Source organism: Carettochelys insculpta, chromosome 1, assembly GCF_033958435.1.
Source record: "Carettochelys insculpta isolate YL-2023 chromosome 1, ASM3395843v1, whole genome shotgun sequence".
Taxonomy (NCBI): domain Eukaryota; kingdom Metazoa; phylum Chordata; order Testudines; family Carettochelyidae; genus Carettochelys; species Carettochelys insculpta.
Window position 1 is genome coordinate 50,979,992 of NC_134137.1, and position 19,070 is coordinate 50,999,061.

A 19,070-nucleotide genomic window follows, 5' to 3' on the forward strand; every position below is an offset into this window, starting at 1 on the left:
TCTTCCACAGCAAGAGCTTCAGGAGGCCATATCTCTCTTTCTGAAGCTTGTTCAAATGCATATGCTGTACCCAGGAGTGTCAGCTGAAGGCACAGCTAGGGAAGGCAAGCCTCAGCTCCACCTCAGGAAGTTTCCCCACGCGGGGGGGGGGGATGGTTACAGTGACTTAGGTGTGACTAACACCTGACAGTTGAGATCTGGGTGCCATGATCTTGGACAAACCCAGAAGACAATTGGCTGTTTTTTGGCACCTAGTAACTAATGACCATGGTGGGACCAACTCTCAGGAGGCTTCACTCCTGTAGGAAGCTAGCTGGTAGCCACCAGCTGGAGAACAAAGAGCTAAAGGCAAAGCCAGATGACCATGTTTTCTAGGGAACAAAAGCAATGGACTAAGGAGCAGCTTCTTGGGGTTTGTTAAGTTTGAGTTTCTGGAAGCAGGAGAAGCTTCCAGACTGGGGTGATGGAACAGTTTGTGCAGTGGGGGTGCTGAGAGACATTTAACCAAATTGTAAACGCGGTGTATGATGGAAACCACTATGAGATGGGGTGCAGTAGCACCCTCAGCACCTCTAATTCTAGCACATGTGATCTGGACTGGGTGTGCTGATGGATGGAGGAGGGGCAATGGAGACAATTGCTGTGGGGCAGGTGAACTCGCTAGAGGGAGCTCACATCATGAAGCAGAGGTGTTGAAGGCTCTGAGGTTCGATCCCAGAAAGCAGCGAAGCTGACTGGCTTACTCCAGTGAAAAAATCTGACTTAGGGGGATGGGGGGTGTGACCCATTGCAAGGGTTCTCCCTGGGACTGTGCCAAAGCTGCCAAGTTCACCAGATCTGTGGGTCTATGACAGAAGCTCAGGACACCCTCCCCTCTTTCTTCACTTGCATCATGGTCTGGTCCATCAACTTCCTCAACCGGAGAATCATTCTGTTTCCATCTCTGTGGTTGGCTCTATTATTCCAACACCCACTTGCCATGATGGCCCATTTTAAATTGGATAAATTGAAGTGTTTTTAGCTTCCCTATAGTTGGAACTGTTGAGCCTTTCATTCAAGCATTAGTTTGTTCATGGATACCTTTCCTCAGGTTTATAATAGTTTTCCTTTACTCTGTGCTGGACCTGCCTGTTGTCTGCCTCGAAAACAATGTCTCCTCTTTTTGCCTGTCTCAAGTCACATCCTGAGACACTCCTCACTACAAACTTGAATGCAACTTGCAGCTTTTTCACAGTCTTTTTTCCCTAATCTTCCAAGAAATGTGAATTGCCTTTTACAGAAATTTCCTCTATTGCACGCAGAAACCAACACATCCTGCTAATTTATATTGCATTTGATTAGGTGTCATGATTGCACTAATTACTCTCTGGAATACAGCTATCTAGGAGATCAAGGATGTTAATGATTTAGGTGCTAATTGGCTGCTAAAATGTTCTGTTTGAAGAAAATATGTTCTCAAGGCCACGTACAGATCTGTGTTGACTTGATGATATTTTGGACCAATCTGAGAGTGTCCTACTATTTTCCATACTCTGGATATGGCTGGAAAATTTTGGCAAGTACAATTAAAGGAAGATGACAGCTTTCTCTATAGGAGTGCCTCACTGAGAATTCAGTGATGCCTGGCCTCTTTCTCGAGGCTAATGACTCAAGGGATGGACATCTTAAAAAATGAATGTCTGTAATCTTGGTATTGTCATTCTTGTGTACAATCCAAGCTGGATGAAACGTGTCTTCGTAACTTTCCTTGCAGACTATAGAGGCCTGCATTCAAATTGCTGTTCGTTTGCACAGTGCACTGCAAATTTTGGGGAAAAACATCAGTGATTAGATTGCACCAAAGTAAAACATACTCATTCTTACGTAAGATCCTTACAGTCTTTTTCTGAGATGAAATCTAGCTTTGCTGACAGGGCAATGTCCTCGAATGCTCTCAAAATACCCAGGCCATCACAGATGAGTTTCATGTGCACTCATGAATCAGAGCACACTTCTTATTAAGGGAGTTGCTACAATGTATTGTTAGCCTGTCACGCTCCAAGTAGTGCACTTACAGCCAGGGTGTTTTTTTTTTCTGGTAGAATGCACCAGAACGGAGCTCTGGCAACCTTTTTCTATTAGAACACCAGAAAAATTTTCACCACCAGTTCTGCAGCAATGTGGGGACCAAGCCGAAGCCTCCACAGACCCACAGCTGATTGGGATGGGGCAGGAGCCCCTGGTGCCCCACAGCAGTGCAGGGACCAGGCAGGAGCCTCTGCCACCCCACAGTAAGGTGAGGACCAGGCAGGAGCCCCCATTGGTTCTGCAGCAGTGTGGGGACCAGGATAGAAGCCCCTGCCACGCTGCAGCAGCGCAGGGACCAGGGCATTAAAATTGAACGCCCTAACCCCTATGAGTTCCGGCACTTCTTACAGCTCTGTGTACTGTACACTGCTACGTGTTTAACCCAGAGGCCATGAGACCACTGACAAGAGAGAGTGAAGTCTGCTCTTCAGCCTTAGCAGTAAGCCATCTGGATTTCAATTCATTGCTTTAGCCCCTAAGATCACAGGCTCACTCCCTCTTGGCCACCAGCACATATAACTGGTAACTTCATAGGCCTTACACATGCATGCAGTGTGGTCTGGATAACAGCTCTTGAGCAGAAATGCTAGCTTATCGAATACGTGGGCAAAAAGATGAAATGGATACAGTACTCTGCAGCAGTGTTTTCTGTAAGCAACATGTTTGAGTGGCTTCTCAAGTGAGATTAAAATACTGTTCCCACTGATGGTGCACATAAAAATTTGCTCTGCACATGGATGGAAAAGATTAGAGAGAATATTGTTCTACAGTACGAATGTTATAATGAGCTTGGTTCAGTGCCCATTGAACTCAGGCGTGGGTTAATTGGCAGTGAGTCAGGCTCCACATGGATACTCTGTGCTGAATAGTACCACATAAATTACATTGTGGACTGATCATAACCTCTAATTTTGTTCCGTTTACATAGCATGTCCTTGGAGCTGATTAAAACAATGGGTGCTGACTTTTTTAGGAGCATATCTTTAACAGCTTTAATATAGTGGTATAAGCTCACCCAGAGCTTTAAAAATTTAGCGAATGCTAATTGCCACACAGAGCTTGTAAAACTAAACCAGCAACAGCTCAAAAGTAGAAGTGTAGGGATTATTACTTGAAGATACATTTTTAAATCAGGATGTAGAGGTACAGGGTTCTCTCTGCCTACTTTTAAGGTGAGGAGAAATGAATCTCAAGAGAGATGATTGGTGAATAGCCAGTCATGGCGAAACCCAGGCCAAGAAAAAATAGTACACATGCAAGTTGGCTATTTGTACTCAAAAGGCCATTACCACATGTAACTGGCAACTTCACAGGAAAAGTAATAAGGATACAAATCGTCATATACTTTAAATGCCACTGGCATACAAATACTTACTAAACATAATTATTTTTGTTTTCTATATTCATCTTCTGGTGACAAGTATCAGAGGTAGCTGGGTTAGTCTGTATCTTCAAAAACAAGAAGAAGTCCTGTGGCACCATATAGACTAACAGATATTTTGGAGCATAAGCTTTAGTAGGCAAAGACCCGCTTTGTCAGATGCATGAGTGGGGGTGGTTTCAGAGGAGGGTTTAAAGAGGGGAGTCTCAGTAAAGAGGAGGGCCAGAGCTGATAAGGTCATTCAGTCAGGGTGGAAATGGCCCATTATAGGCAGTTAATGTAATGGGCCACTTCCACCCTGACTGAATAGACCTTGTCAGCTCTGACCCTCCCCTTTACTCAGACCCCCCCCTTTAAATCCTTCTCTGATCCCCCCACCCCCGCATGCATCTGACAAAGCAGGACTTTGCCCGCAAAAACTTATGCCCCAAAATATTTGTGAGTCTATAAGGTGCCACAGGACTTCTTGTTGTTTCATCTTCTGGATATCCCATAGCCTGTCTATTCCTTATAGTGCAAGCTCCTGTGTTCAAGGATCACTTGAGTTTTGTACAGCTGCTTGTACACTGTCATCACTTTAATTTCCTGTTTTTGTATGACACAGCTGTGATGCTGGCAGGCCAGGTGCCAGCACAAGCCCAGGGCCTGAGGCTTCAGCTGAATACTGACAAATGCATAGCTGGAAACCAGCATGGCTCACATGTGTTAGTATTGCTAAAATAGGTATTTGGCTTATGAAAATGTTTTGAGACTTTATGATATGCTTTTAAGTTGCTGCATGCATTAATCTCACTTGTAATATCTGTACCCCCTGTTATAAGACAAGATTTAAGTGTTTTCTCTGAAATTGTTAATCCACCAGCCAGGAGAGAAGTATGAATGAGAGTGAAATACTAGTTTACCACAGAGGGTGTTATCTCCTGCCCAGCAAGAGAAGACCCATATAGACACCAAATAAACTATTGTGGAGCATCAGAGGACAAAAGACGTTGATTGGTCCCCCACATCTACTAAAAGATCTGCAAAGGCTCCAAAAGAGAAGGCAAATTAATTTTATCAGCTTGAAATCTGGGGGAAGGGAATAAAAATTCATACCAAGGAAAAGTTATATGTTGTTTGAACTCAGAGGGGCAAGAATTACTTCTTAGCAATCACTCGATGAGTAGGATGTCTTCATGTCACCCTCCTATTTGTAAGTACATTGATGGCTGATCAGCCCAATTCCAGAGCCTCAGGCCTTATCACAGAAAGACCTGCAAGAATTATTAAGTGTAAGCAAAAGATCCCCTGTGTGTGGCCTGGGTTAGCTCTCAAGGACATAGAGAGCTTGCTTATTATAGAATGTCCTATCCCTTTTGAAACCTAAGATGAACTCATTTGTGTGTAAGTGTTTACCTCTTCAACATCAAAAATAACTCATTTATTTTTTAGTTTATTACAGGATTGATTACAAGCATTGTCTTCGTAAGCTCTAGGTGCCATTGAGCTGAGTGCATGACTGGTCCTTTTGAAACTGCTGTGACATTTGATATGAGGGACACATATCACAAAGGCAGGCTTGCCTGGGTGGCAAGATAGGCTGGAGTACCCAAGCATATATTCTGTCCTCATTAAAGAGATTGTCCTAAAGCTTAGCAAACTGAGGCTATTTCAGAGCAGGAATGATCTAAACTTCAGACATCAGAGCTTAGCACAGCTTCCTCCCTCATGAGATGGCATTGCAGAATGGTCCCCGAAGCTGTCTTGCCAACTAGTGCAGCTGTATTTCAGATCTCACAGGATGGGTGTTTTCCTTCCTTTAAATCCCCAGCCTTTGGAATCTTGTTGCTCCATGAGAACCCCAGCCCACAGGTGCTGGAAATAGGGGCGCGGAGGGCACTGCAGCAACCCTGGGCTTGAAGTGGTTTCCATTAGATACTGGATTTACAGTTTGGTTCAATGGCACTCAGCACCTCCACTAGTGAAATCAGAGGGATAGCCGTGTTAGTCTGTATCTGCAAAAACAACAGGAAGTCCTGGGGCATCTGATGGACTAACAGATATTTTGGAGCATATCATGTGGCAGATTTGGAGCAGAAATCTGCTCCAAAATATCTGTTAGTCCATCAGGTGCCCCAGGACGACTCATTGCTTTTACTAGAGAAATGGTTTTAGCACCTCTGTCCCTGCCTTTATGTAAAAAAGTTCTTAGCCCCCAGCCTGGCACAGGAAAGCATGAAAATGTGAACCTCAAAGGCTCCAAAACAGAAGGCAAATGAATTTTTCGAAGGCTCCTGAGTTTTAAGCCAACCTCCTCGCCCACAGCCTGGGGCTGGCGATGCTTTAGGAGGTGTTGGCGCACCTGTGCATGTCCAGCACCAGTGTCACGGAACAGGGCTATAGCCCCAGTTAAAATGGCCCAGCCGCAGCAATAGTTGCCATTTAAAAAAAAAAAAAAAAAAAAAGATGCCGCCTGAAATCCTGCCCTGGGTTGCTGCAGTGGCACAACATCAGCAAGCTCGGAGCCAGGCAAGTCAGCCTCCCTGGGCAGCGCTGCCGACGTGCCTGCAGAGGGCGCTGTGGCTCCTGCTTTGGCGGGAGGCTGGGGAGGCGGCGGGTGCCGCTGGAGGAGGCTGCGCGCTGGGTGTATAAATAGCTCTCCACCGGCGCCAGCGTCTCCCCTTCGCTCCGCCGGGGTGCGAGGCGAGGCTGTGGCAGGAGCTGCGCGCGGCTCCCTTTGTCCTGGAGGAGGCGCCGGCTGCACCGCGGAGCCAGGTAGGGAATCTGCCCCCAGCAGCTGCTCCCCGTGTGGGGACTCCTTGGACCTACCCCCCCACCCGCCGCAGCTTCCCTCCCTTGGCCCCCTGCGGCGCAGGACCTGTCCCCCCCCCCCACCCCTTCAGCCGAGCAGCGCCCCAAACAAACCCAGCCTCGCCGCTGCCTGCTTTTATGGCCAGCGCCATCCGCCCCCGGCCGGCTGCGCGGGTGGCATCCTCTCCGCCCCCGGGAAATAGACGGGCGCCCGCGCCCCAGTGGCACGTGGTGCCTTTGCTCCCAGCCCCAGGGACACCATCTCGGCCCCGAGAAGGGACCACCCCATGCTTGTAGCTGTCCAGATCTCCTCAGGCATTTCTCGCCTTTTGGGGCTGGGACAGCTGCTGCAGCATGAGGGAGCTACCTCGTCCTCCGAGGGCTGCTCGTGTCACTTACAGGGCTTGGTGATGGGGGTAGGCTTTATCCTGGGGTAGGGTGAGATGAAGATACCTGTGTAGTGTTGTAGAGGTAGGGAGGAAGGTGAACATGCATCTGGGCTGGTGACAAGATTAATACAGGTGAAGAAATTCCAAGTCCAAGCGTTCACTGCCTCCTTTGCCCCCCTTGCTGTGCTTAGGTGTAGCAACACACCTAGTGTGCAGGAGTGCACACTGACACCTCACTGGGGGTCACCAGAAGTGTCAGCCTAAACTTTGAACTTCTCTTCGCTCCTCTCCCCATATGTGTAAGCATATTTTAAAAAAAAAAAACTTTCTTCAAGATGGCACTTCCCTATAGGATCTCTGACAGGTGTTTGTTCTTGAGGGGTTTGATTTTTGTTTTCCATTTGTGTGGTCCTTTGATCACTGAGTCCACTGAGCATATGTTTTAATTTTGTATAGGACTGTTCTGGAGAGATCGTGGGCTGTGTGCTTGATCTGTCACTGGAAGGAGATTATTTTGTTTATTGTTTAATCCTTAGGAATTGGTTTAGTATAAAAAGTTAATACAGAAGAAATGGCACTGAAAATATCTTTAAATATGACAAGTATTACTGCTATATTTTTTAAATAATATTGTAATTCCTTTGAAGTGTTTTGAACCCAAAAATCTTTAGACTAACTAAATATTGATAGAGCTGTTACTGCCTGTGCTGAAAACACATTTTGATATTATTCCTAAAATGCTTAGTAGGGATAAAGAAACATCAGCAGGGTTTGATATATGTTCACTGAAAAGTTCTAAGGGCCTAATGAGTGAAATTGTTCAGGTGCCATTTAGACTTGTACAGCGTCTGGATAAAGACCAAAGGTTGCTTGGTTTGGTGCTTGCTTTTAATAACAGCTACATGGTTTCTGAGCTGGATCCTGCAGGATGTTGGATGCCTACTGAAAAGTGCAAAGCACCTGCAGCTCCTGCATTCAATGGAGCTGAGTTAATTTACTTCAGGTGGTGATCTGGCTCAGTGTGGTGGTCAGACTTCCTTCTGCAGCACCTAGTTACTTGAAGAGTATAACAATATATACCTACTGTGGATCACAGATGGGCTTAATCTTCAGTCACAGCGGTAAATAGACAAAATCATTAAAGACAGAAGAACTAACTCTGCAGTTCCTATTCTGACAAAACCCCTATCACTACAGAATAAGGTCAATTGTTATTTTTCCCTCTTGATTAGTATGACATGGGAGGGACCAGTGTAAGTTATTAGGGCTAATTCACTGAGGGGCTTGTCGTTTATTATTGTCTGATTTCTTAAAATTTTTATATACATTGTTGGTTTTTGCTACTGATAGTTTACATTAATCACCAGAAGTATTTCTATTTCATCACATATAACAGAATAGACTTTATAAGGAATGGGTGCAGGATTGTCACAAAGGCACCTGGTAGCAACTCCCTGATTAAAATTGCATTTGAAACAGGGTCGAAATTCCTGATTTTGGCCTATATGTAGGTGAACTATTGGGATGTGGCTTTACACAGCATTAGCTCTTATGCCCTTTGGGTTTTCAGGGGGGTTCTGGTTGGCTTCTCTATATTAACGTCTATATTTTTGACTTGGATTTGGGCTACCTGAAAATTTTCCTTAATAGGGCAGGTTTTTCACTGTTGGCCAGCATCTCTTTTTAAAAAAAAATTGTAGATGAATAAAATATTTGGTATATAGTTGGATCCTGACTCGATCTGGTGTGAAGGGGTGGGTTTTGTTTTAAGACCTATTGCATTTAGGATCACCTCAGCTATTATTTATGTACCAGTAGCTTATATTTTTCTCCATGTAAATCCAATTGATTACAGTCTGGGTGTATACCAATACAGTTTACAAAAAGCAAGCAGTTCTGCATTACCTTAAAGACTAACAAATTTATTTATTAGGTAATGATCTTCCATGGGTAAGACCCACTTCTTCAGTTTTTCAGAAGTGGGTCTTATCCATGAAAGATCATTACCTAATAAATAAATTTGTTAGCCTCTAAGATGATACATGACTGCTTAATTTGTCATTCTACTTTACAGCAGACATTCTCCTGTGGTAAAGTTTCTGAAATGGTTTGCATTCATTGTTTTATTAATAGTTCTGGAGGCTTCCAAAATAAACATTATGTTGTGCTGTGTTTTTTTAAGCAAGTAATAGCTATATGTTTGGAGCACAGTAGCATTACATGTGAGACAGAATTATAAGGGATCATTAATATTGCCTAAAGAGCTAGTAGATATAACTTTTATTATTGGTGGAAGCAATAGCATGTTTAAGATTCAATGGCCTTTGCCATAACATACTAGAGTTCGGAACAGTTTTTGTAATGTCATCCAGTGCACCCTGTATGGTCAGGCATGGTGTTGCAGCTTATTCCCTGCCTTAGTTTTTCATCACCTGTGATAGCAAGTCCAAGAGTGCCTTTCTGATACTGTACCCACTGAGAAGGATGCTTTTTAGTATCCCTTTTATTGGAAGGGGCAACATAAAAACAAAATAAAAAATTCAGTCAATTGCTTTGCCAGAGCCTCTCTGCCTCTAGGTAAAAAAATGAGAAGTCCTGTGGTACTTTATAGACTACCAGTTTTATTGGAGCATAAGCTTTCATGGGTAAAGACGCACTTTGTGGGATTTAAGGTGGGGGAGCATCTGACACTCAGAGGCTGGAGGAATCACTCTCAAAGGCTGCGGGGAGTCACACTCAAGGGCTGGGAGACCTGGGGGTTGGGGACTACACTCGAGCTGGGGAGGTTGGAGGCTGAGTATCTCACTCAGAGGTTTGGGGAGTCACACTGAGGGGAGATATAAACAAAATGAAAACTGACAAATCAGCAACATAGAACAGAAGCGGGGCAAAAGGTGGCAAGGGTGGGTGCGTGGGTGAAAATTACTTACTTCAAGACTCTAAGTGGCTTGCCTGTGGTGATGTAGCCAGACATGAACCCCCCATTTGGCCTTTTCTTCTTCTCCCCCCCACACTGGGCGAGACAGAGAGGGAGACAGGCAGCCTTTGATGCCCTTGGGAACACAGTGTGCTGTCTCACCCAGACTCTCTACCATACACAGAAACCAGACAGTGAATGGGCTAGCTAATGGCCACCCTTCTGGCTGATATTGGTAATTGACATGCCTGATCACTGCCCCAGGAAGAACGGGGAACCTCCGCCCATCACCTCCAAAGGTGCCCAATTGTCCACAATTCACAGGTGCAAATTGAGCCTTGCACCTTCGCTGGGAAACCTGGGGTTCAAACACATTCCTCCCTGATTGGCCACTTGAGACCAGGAAGAAGCCTATGTGACCAAAGGGGTATAAAGAGGGGTTTGGCAGCCCACCCCCTTTGAGCTCCAGTCACCTACACCTGCTGGCCAGGTCCGGTATTGACTCCTGAGACTGGGGACGCCTGGTTCATATCTACTTCTTCCCAAGGGATTGAAAGAAAGATTCTGGGTCACACTGGATCTATGAGGCAGGGGTAAGAATTACACCTGTATTACACTTCTTTCCTATAGGAATTGTGGGAAAGACTCTGCTTCCACCAGGTCTAAGAGGCAGGGGTGAAAATCACACCTGCAATGTGCCTTTCTTGTGTACACATTACTTGTATTAGTTTAAGCTAGCTAGTTTGTCTGAAACTTTTCTTAAGTTAAATTTTCTATCTTTGTATAAATAAAACGTAATTGTTAAAGCCTCTAATAAGTGTAATTTTCCTCTTGCTGCTGTACCCGAACTAAACGCAAACCAAAGATCCCAGCCTGCCCTGGCTGCTTAACATAGCTGCTGGTGCGGCATCACCCACTTTGCCCCACCAGACCTTTAGCTGGCACCTGGGCTTCGGCTCACAGATGACTACAAATATAAAATGTGGAGAAGCTGTCTTTGTAATTGCTTCTCTACTGATAGAGAGAGCTGCTGGATGTAGCGGCATTAATGAGCTGCAAATGGCTCTTTTAAGAGTCACATGCAGCTCCAAGCTGCTGGCAACCCTTAACAAATCTAATCATGACCCATAGGTTGGGAATCCCTTCTCTAATAGCTTCCCAGTTGTTGAATTTAGACTGACTGATCCATTGTTCCCTGGCTCCTCCTCTTTTCCATTTTATAAAGATGAGCCCTATATTAGCCCTTCTCATCTCCTATCACCCAAGAGTTTTTTCAAATGTTAACAGTGGCTCTGAGATTTGTTCAGCTAATTCCTTCAGTACCTGTGGTGAATAGCATTAGGTCCTGCTAAGTTGAATCCATTCAAATGGGTCAGAAGATCTGATGCATTGTTTCTCTACACTGATCTGCATTCCTTTACCTTTATTGCCTATAATTTGATAGCCATCTGGTCACATTCTATTTTCTGAGATGATTCAAAGTAGGCATTGAGCAGCCCTGCCTTCCTGTCATTTTCCCTTACCAGCTCATCTTCTCCATAGAGCAGTGGACTGGCACCATCTCTGATCGTTCTTTTTCATGTGACATATTTGAAGAACCCCTTTGGGTTGTCACGAACATTCCTCGCCAGCTGTAACTTATTTGCCTGTCTTCCTGGCTTTTGTCTACTCATGCTTATGCTGTTCCCATGTATTCTTCTGTAGTGACTTGCCTCTCCTTCCATTTCCCGTATGTATACCTTTGAGGGTTTAGGTAGCTAAAAAGCTCCTTGTGCAACAACACTGGCTTACTGTGGCTCTTATTGCATTGGAATAGTTTATGTATTACATCTTTTAAGAACTGCCAGTTGTCTTCAACTCCTTTTCTTCCTAATTGCATGCACCTCATGTACCCTCAACTGGAGATAGTTAGGTAGCAGTGCCCATTTGAATCATACATGTTCTCTACACATCTTCAGACCCTCTACTGAGGATGTACAGAGTTACAGGCACTGGCTTAATCCAGGCCCCAAGGGTGCTCACGCCCCTTTCTGCCTACCTCCAGTTGTGGCACAACTGATGTATCCCAAGGTCATTGCTCATTCTATGAGATCATACTTTGTATCTGTGGCCCTGCTAAAGGAAATCTGCCACAGAAATATGCGTGGCTGCTGCTACATGGACTTCAGTCCATGTTTTCTCAAGACACTGCTTTGGTTGATGCTTTTCACATGGATGTTGCCTCTGAGATTGAACTTCAAAGTGATTTAAAGCAATGTTTTTTTTTTAAATCCTATTTCACAAACTATAAAGCAAATGGGTAAATACCTAAAAATTGGGCTGGACAAAACTGCAATATCTGCTCTAGAAGGAAAGACACCTCCATCAGCAGTTTGCTAGACACGGTGGTGCCAATGGACGTGTGGGCCTTGGGGCAAGGTGGGAGGAGAATCTGGTGCTGTGCCCCAGAAGGGGTGGGGGCCAAGAGCAGTCAGCTCTTGGGAGATAATGGGTGCTATTTGCCAGAGTCCTGCTCTCCCAGATAAATGCCAGCGACTCACTAGAGCCACTGCTGCTGGGGCTGCCAGGGCTGGAGGAGCCGTCAGGGCCTCCACAGCAGCTGGGGTCACCACTCAGACTCCTCCCAGCAGGGTGGGTGCCCGGAGCCAGACAGCTGGTGGGCATCCTGCCAGCCAGAGCCTTGGGCAGAGGCTCACTAAGAGAAACTTAGTTTCTGTGGGAGTTCCCAGCCTAGGGTGAGTGATGAGCAGCTCGCTCAGGGCAGGCGAGGCCAGAGGCTCTGCTCTGGGAACAGCGCAGAGAGCCCACTGCAGAGCTCTGTCTCCTGAGCCCGCTGCCTTCCTCTCAGGGCTCAGACGGAATGCTCCTGAGGGCACCTTGCAAGGTGCCTCCAGTCCTGTAGATTCGGATTTAATGGACTTTTGGCATTGATGGACACCCCTTCCCCCATTAGTCTGTATAAATTGAGGGTTTGCTGTAATCGTTTCTTTTAGTCCAGCTGGAAAAAAGAAATGTAACTAAAAATGATGCAACCTTCAGTTTGCCGTTCTAGTTGATCAAAGTCCTTTTATATCAAATGAGAACAGTGCAAGCTCATAGACTAAGTAATGCAGTAGTGTTAATGGTTCAGTTCTGTAGCCTTTACTCTTGGAAACTGACTCTCGATTTCATGAGACTGTGGAGCAGATGCTGGAGAAATAAAAGCTTTATGGGCCAATGCTTGGGACTCAGACTTGTACTTGGGGCAGGACAGCTTAAATTCACCTCTGTGAACCTCCAGTTCTGATACTAGCCAGGGGCTGGGTCATCTCCAGCATGTGTCATAGCAGCCTTAACATAAAACTGATCAGACTGAAACCATGACACTAAAGTCAATGAACCTAGAACAGTAATTTTTAAATGCTCTGCTTTTTTAAACATCAACTCCCAGAAAATCTGCACAGTTTGTCCCTCTTTTATATAATAACAATATCACTGGCATTTAGAGAGGCCCCACAGGCAATATGGTATTACATACCAAGTGAAGCTTCTCTTATCTATGTCTGGCTGCCTATGCCCTGAGCAGCTGTTCCTGCAACTAGGAATAGTTAGAAGAGCTGCCGTGGCCACACTCCATAAACTGAGGCTGCAGGGGTAAGATGGAGCGTAGTTGCTACACTGCTGGAAAGTCCCTATCAGACAGGGCTGCTGGGTTTAAAGTCCCTTTTCAGCTAGAAGAGGGGCTGTAGGGGAAATTGGACCCTTAAAGTGCTGTTTTGTTGCTGAAGACACCACACACTTCCTTTGTTTCTTAAGCTCCAGCCTTTGCTTAGACTCAGACTGAGACAATCACTTTGTCCATTTCCTTGAGTAGTAGTTGGAAACTGAAATTCAGAAGTGAATTCACACACAAGCAAAGAGGCTGGTATTAGTCTGAGACTCCAGAGCTGTTGCAACTTTTGGTCCTGATTCGTCTCTGGCTTTCCCTTTGTGTAATACTTTTCCACTTGCTAAAGTGGAGGTAAAATGCTCCCACTGGTGGGAGCAAAGAATGTTAAGTTATTAGCATGTGACAACAGAGTTCAGGCAATAGATTTTCAGCCTCCTGATTTTGACTGTCATGAGATTCACATATATCTCAGGATGCCCAGGCAGCTTAGTCCTCTACAGCTGCCTCTGCCACCTACTCCACCATGGTAACATGGCTGTTTGCCATGATTTCATTGGCTGCTTCTCCATGCATTTGTGCAGTAACAGCTACAAAGGCAAGACAGCCAGAGTTAATGCTGCATGGAGTGTCATTCATTCCTGACTGTGTCTCCATGTTGTATGTAGGGAAGAGAATACAAAGGTTTGCTGCTCCCAAGCTCCAGTCACAGATTTTGGGTATGATTCTGACTCTGAGCTGAGGTGAAAGGGGGTTCTACCATGCAGGTACTCATCTTCCTCCCAGTGGGACAGCACAGTTTGGCTCCTGGTAGTGTGTCTTATTCAAGGAGAGAAGAGGATAATGAGGATGCCCTGTATATTTTGGACCGCTTTAGCATGGGGCACAATGAAAACCGCTCAAAGTTGTGGCCGGGGTTGGCGGGGGGGGGGGTTTGTTGTGGTGTCTGATAGTGGCTAGGGAGTGTGAAGCCTTTAAAACTAAATGCCAATTTAGCACATTAGTCTTTCAAAACATCATTTACCGTGTTGCCTAGAACTCTTACTTCATTACTTGAAATAGCCTTGACTTACTCTTTCTGCAAAGCCATTGAAATCAATGTTACTTTATGGTTATTTCATGATAGCCCTGATGGCAGAATTATCTTGCTATGTTGAGTGTCTGTCTCCTATTTTTTTCCCCAAACCTTGTACGTACCTATTCCCAGCAAGCACTAGAGCACAGCTGTTTGTATTTCCTGCACACCAAGCAGGAAGTCTTTCATATGGTCTCCACAACCTGCTACACCAAATCTACAAAACTGTTTTCTGTTTTTAAAGGGTTAGTTTGCCCAGTGTACTAGACAGAATGGCAGCTAAGACTATAGAGCAGATTCATTGTTCTCTCTGTCAGTGGTCTAAGTGCTGCGAGATAGGACACTACACCACAACCAGAAGGTGCGTGGGTTACACCGGCACGCCCCTGTGGTCAGCCAGGGAGCTCTGCACACTGCCTCCACCCTGAGCACGAGCTCTGCAGTTCCCATTGGCTAGGAGCTGTGGAGATGGCACCTACAGTGCAAAGAGCTGCCTGGCTGAGCCTCTGCCTAGGAGTTGGAGCAGGGACATGTTGCCCCTTGCAGGATTCACCTGATGTAAGCGCTGCCCTCACTTGCCTGCCACTCGCCAACCCCCGCCCCAGCTGCAAACTCCCTCCAACACCCAAACCCCTTCCCAGAGCCCACTCCTCACCCTTATGCTGCACTCCAATCCCTTGCCCTAGCTTGGATCCCTGTCCTGCATACCAAAGTGCTCATCCTCAGCCCTGTACCAGAGCCCCCACCCCTAGCTGAATCCCTCCCCCTCTACCCCATTTCCTTGCCCTAGCTCTGAGCCCTGTCTCAAACTCCAAACTTCTTGGCTCCAGCCATGAGCCCCCTCTGGCCCCCCAAATCCCTCATCCCTGGCCCCATCCCAGAGCTTACATTCCCAGCTAGAGCCCTCATCCCCGCCCCGACCCTTATCTCAGATTGCTTATTTTCACCAAGTTGGTGAGGAGGGTGTGGGAGAGCAAGCTGTGGAGAAAGGGGGATAGAATGAGTGGGGGCAGGGCCTCAGAGGGTGTAGGGCGGGGGTGGAGCAGGGGACAGGGCAAGGGTGTTTGGTTTTCTGCAGTCAGAAAGTTGGCAACCCTATGGCTATGTCTATGCTAGAAGCATCTGTCAACAGAAGTTACTGTCAACAGGGAAATCTTGACAGAACCTCAGTCAACAGACATCAGAGAGGTAGCTGTGTTAGTCTGTAGCTTTGAGAACAAGAAGTAGTCTTGTGGCACCTTATAGATTAACAGATATTTTGGAGCATAAGCTTTCGTGGGCAAAGACCCGCTTCATCAGATGCATGAGTGGGGGGGTGGTTTCAGAGGGGTATTTAAAGAGTGGGGTCCCAGTAAGAGGGAGGGCCAGAGCTGACAAGGTCTATTCAGCAAGGTGGAAATGGCCCAGTATCAACAGCCCTTATCAAAAGAGGGAAGAACAAGTCAGATCAGATGGGGATGTGAGCCTTTGTCAGAGTCACGCATCTTATGAAGCGGGTCTTTGCCCACGAAAGCTTATGCTCCAAAATCTCTGTTAGTCTACAAGGTGCTGCAAGATGACTTCTTGCTGTTCTGTCAACAGATTGCATCTACATACAACTTGCTCTGTCGACAGAGAACTGGCAGACTGTATTGCCCTCTGGTGCCAGAAAGTGTAATGGGAGCGCTGCAAAGAGGTCTGCCTGGCAACTGGAAGCCCCCTCTGTCCACAGCAGTGTCTACACTGCACTTGTGTCGACACAGTTATGCCTTGAATTTTTGAGGGATAACTGAGGCAAAAGCAGAGTTCTGTAGAGACTCTGGTGACAGAATACTTCAAGTGTGCAGATGCGCCCTGAATTATGCCAACAGAAGGCCTCTTCTGTCAACAAAACCCTCTAGTGGAGACCCAGCCTACAGGTGATACTGTTTGAGGGCTACATAATCCTGTCTGTGGTACTTTCATGGCCCCCATTAGCACAGTGTCTGAGTACCAATCTTTAATGTCCTTATCTTCACAATGCTCCTCTAATGTGCAGAGAGACCATGCCTGGAGGGACTAGGCTCGCAGTAGAGCGGAGAATTGCACTCAGGTTTCCCAAGTCCCTAACCACTGAAGCCTGGCTTTACTTCTCCTTTGTAGGCACACTGGGCAGATGGTCCTTGCTGGTAAATGACAGGTCACCAGCACGGACTTACTTTGCTCTTTTAGAACATTCTCTCCTTTAGTTTGCACTCTGCTCTAGTAGTATTTTAATAATGCCCATTATTGTAGTATCCAAACACTTCTTCCATCTGTCTTCTGTATATTGCTCATCTTTATCTCCTTAGCCCACTACTGGAGGCAGCTAATCTAGGACAAAGCATATTGAAATGGGCCAGACCCCAAAAGAAGAGAAAGGAGACCGTGAATGGAGATAATTTGATATAATGACGGCTGAAAATTGATGATGAAACTAAAACTGTTTAGTAGGCCCTTGTAAAATGAAGCCAAAATGCTAGAAAGCAAACGCTGTTGGAGATTGTATCAAGGATGTAAGCATAGGAGAAGAGTGCTCAGACACGGGGGATCAGGAAGAAGCATGTTGACTTCAGTGTCTGATCTCTTCCCCCCACATTGTGTTTGGATCTTCTCATGCATAGTAGCTAATTTGCCTCAATTTCTGGAAAACTCACTCAATTTCAACTTCTATTTGGGGTATAAATGTGTTAGATGAATGAAGTAAATATTTTAATTTTTGCTTTTAAAACAAAGTTTTTAAGAATTATTAAAACAATCCCCCACTGGGATGGTTTAGAGAAAGAATGGCGGTAACTTTATAAAGAGACCCACCTCATTAAAACAGCGGAGAAATGGATAGATTGGTTAATGAGGCAGAAAATGCACCTCAATGCAATTCTTTAAAAAATATACTCCCCACAGTACTATGTATGACAGGGAATGGAAATTGGAAAATAATAGTTCATAACTGGACCATTGGGTAAATACACAGCAGGTGAAATCCAGGCCTTACTGAAATCCTTGGAAGTTTGTCCCCTGACATTAGTAGGGACTGGGGACAGGATTTTATCAACTGTGCTTGTGTGGATTTTCTACAAAAGGTAACTACAGGGAGAAATGAGTGAGTAAGATTCTCCTAAAACAATACATGCAAAAAAGATAAATACAGTAGACCCAAGTTTTGCGAAGGTTGCTTTCCTGGGCAACCTTATGTAAGTCAAATTTTGTGCAAGTTGGGAGGAACCAGGAACCAGGTGGGAACCTGTTTCCCAGCTCCCCCTCACTGACAGGAGCTAGGAAACTGACCAGCGCAGCTGCTGGTTGGTTTCCTGTCTCCTTTAAGAGGTGGGCAGCTGAGAGCCTGGAAACTGACCAGCGCTGCTGTATGAATTAATTTGTTGGTGTTGTTGAAAGTATGGCATTTGAAAAGCTGACTTTGAAGTTTTTGGTTCCTCTCAGACTGATTAAACCAAGAGGATGATTCTTTGACCAGAGTACCAGCTGAAAAGGTCTGAGGAATCTTTTCAATGAATTTGCTGCATGTGATGAAATTTTTCTGGAATACTCAGTGTGTGAAAATTCTTTGATTACTGCAGTGAGTTTTTAAAGAAGAAAATTGTGAAATTAATAGAGCTCAAAAATAGAGCAAGAGATGTCAGGGGCAAGCCTCAGAGTGTGAATGTTTGTTGCAAATCTAGAAAAGTGGACATTTTATTTAGTGGACAGTTGTCAGTCTCCTAAAATGTATTGTTTCAAGGGGAGCAGGACCAAAGTGTGTAAAGGGGGGAATAAAGTGGATATATAAGAGCCTGTGTGGATTGTAGAGTACTATGTTGCAGGGTGTATCTGAGAGCTTCAGTCTTATTTGGACAGAAGTATAATTCGAGAAGTCTGTGTCAAAACCAGTTGAGTGGTTTAAGGTAAACTGAAACATCATCAAAGAAATACTTTTTTTAAAGTCATCTTGTCTGCATACAAGGATTGGGGTCAAATGTTTAAAACTGTTGCTGTATCTTAGCTGGTAGAATGAGTCAAAGATGAATGGCTTTTTGCTACAGCTGCAGTTGAAAGCAGATATTCCAGCAAGCAATCTGATACCACTTTACAGAGTCATCCTGTTAGTTAATGCTGGATTACAGTGGAAATCCTATTGAAGTACTTACAGAACCATAATTATGTCAGATGGATTAATTGTGATTAAATACCAAAGGGATTAATAATATGTGGGTCTTTATATTCTGGACTCAGATTTTAAGGCCAAAAGTAAACATTATTATGATCTAGTCCAGGGGTCAGCAACCATGGTCACAGATGCAAATTGGCTCACATGCCAATCTTGGCATCAGCATGTAAGCGGGAGCTCAGCCCTGCCCCTCCTCCCACACACAGCTGGGGAGCTTGCTCAAAGCTGTGCCACTTGTGGATTAACAAAATACCAGCTAGTGCTACCAACCACCACCTAAATGTTAAAGCTGTGCATCTTAATTTATTAATGAAGCTGCTGTAAGTAGGACTATTAGGCTATATCTACATGACAGCCTAAACTCAAAATAAGCTGCGCAAATTGCGCTGTGCGAGTTGCTTCACTTATTTCAAGTGCAGTTCAAAATAAAGTGCTATTTCCAGGCATCCCTTACTCCTCCTGCAACAAGGACTTCACAAGGATGCTGAAATAGTGCACCCATTATTTCGGAAAAATGTTTTGAAAAAACAGGTGTGTTTCAAAGACACAGCAGAGCTATTGGTGTCCCAAAATAGCTGCACCATGTAAACATAGTCTTAGAGACTTTAAAAAGTATCACTTGCACTTAGACAGTACATAGAAG

The 19,070-nt window shown here is 45.2% G+C and overlaps 1 protein-coding gene across 1 annotated transcript in view; it reads left to right on the forward strand.

Moving 5' to 3' along the window:
* The first annotated feature begins 6,095 nt into the window (after positions 1-6,095).
* Positions 6,096-19,070, forward strand: part of MTUS2 (microtubule associated scaffold protein 2) — a 495,583-nt gene continuing 482,608 nt past the window's right edge. The window contains exon 1 of the mRNA XM_074985997.1: positions 6,096-6,202. The gene's annotated coding sequence lies outside the window, so the exon portion shown is untranslated. The remainder of the gene's footprint in view (positions 6,203-19,070) is intronic.